Below are 1498 nucleotides of genomic sequence, written 5' to 3'. Positions count from 1 at the left end.
TACTCAAATCAAAGGCATTAGCCTAGTAATCAATCAGTTAATAATATGTAATGTTTTATCTATATGGTCCGTAAGTCCTCATATTTTCTCTTTCATTTTAGAGTTTCCTTTACCCTCTGAACATGTCATTTTTCATAAGAATATTAGAATAATTTTGTTCACCCTTGTGGGTATTTTTTCACTACACACAGTATCCATGTGCTGTCCATATTTAACCAAAGTAATTTGACGTGGCTCCCTCTCCCTCCTCCACGGCTGCCGCCTCCTTCTTCTGCCGCTGCTGGGGCCGCTCTGTGCTGCTTCAGTGCGGACCCGGTACCTCTTTTGTGAAAGCCAAGTCGCCTTGGCTGCCGCAAAGCCTGAGAGAGGAGTCAAGGCTGAGAACAATGGTCATACTCATTTGAAGGTGGTGGGGCAGGATGGTTCTGTAGTGCAGTTTAAGATTGAGAGGCACACAGTACTTAGTAAACTAAGGATAGCCTATTTGGAATGACAGTTGGAAATGGGGGATGAAGATACAATTGATGTGTTCCAACAGCAGACAGGAGGTGTCTACTGAACAGGGGACCTGCTATTTTCCTCCAGAACTCTGTTCCTTCAGACCAGGAAGACATTTTCAATCAGAAAACTGCAATTTGGTTCCACCACCTCCTGACTACCACAGTATAGTTTTCTCTATTCTCTCACTTCCATTTCCCCATTCCTTTATTGTACGTAAAGTAACTGATATATGTGCACAAGCATTTACACTTTAAAAAAAAAACTAAATTACTAATGGTATGTTTTGATTGACATTACATGGAGATGGAGTGGGGAAAATACTGGTTCTGTGAAGATACCCCCTTTCTCCATTAGTGGCATGCTCATTCAGCTCTTATCTTTATATTCCAGTAAGTTATTTTGCTCTTGCTCTTTAACCCCGCCCCCCAAAACAACATAAAAATCCTTGCATATCTTGTCTGATTAGAGAATTTTAATGTTTTTCATTTGTCATTATAAAACCAAGGATAATTTTATAACTTTTTTGTACGTAGCTGTTACACGTAGTGCAATCTGTCTTTCAGTAGTGATAAATTACTCTAAAAGACATGAATCCTAGGTAGTTTTTCCTTCAAGTCAAACGTCTTCTTTAAATAAATTTCTTGTTTTTAAAAAAGTAATTTAATGAACCATCATTAAAAAACTTAAAATTCCTAGCTTATTTTTTCTTGTTGGAATTGTTGAAAATTAATTACTTCAGTGTGGGGCTGAATTTGCTAAAAACCAATGTTATATGGTTTAAATATCACTTCAAACTTCCTGGAAAGCAGTAAAATTGTAACAAAATAAGGAACCGTTCTACTCAAAATTCAGTGCATTGAATTATCCTTCCCTTCTGTGTCCCACCTGTAATGAGACATGTGGAGAGAGGGAAGGTGTTGTACCACCAGAAGGCTGGGGCCAGTGTCTATGTAGTTAGGACAGCAGAGGAGAAAGAGAGAAGGACCCTAAGCTATGG

General features: G+C 38.6%; 1 pseudogene; it reads left to right on the top strand.

Moving 5' to 3' along the window:
* The first annotated feature begins 224 nt into the window (after window positions 1-224).
* On the top strand, window positions 225-918 carry LOC119000063 (small ubiquitin-related modifier 2-like; annotated as a pseudogene).
* Window positions 919-1498: the final 580 nt, after the last annotated feature.

Source organism: Sturnira hondurensis, unplaced genomic scaffold (genome assembly GCF_014824575.4).
Source record: "Sturnira hondurensis isolate 20B ecotype Veracruz unplaced genomic scaffold, ASM1482457v3 Scaffold0015596, whole genome shotgun sequence".
In the NCBI taxonomy this organism is placed as follows: domain Eukaryota; kingdom Metazoa; phylum Chordata; class Mammalia; order Chiroptera; family Phyllostomidae; genus Sturnira; species Sturnira hondurensis.
The sequence above is the reverse complement of the archived record's forward strand: the minus strand, read 5'-3'. Positions and strand labels throughout refer to the sequence as shown.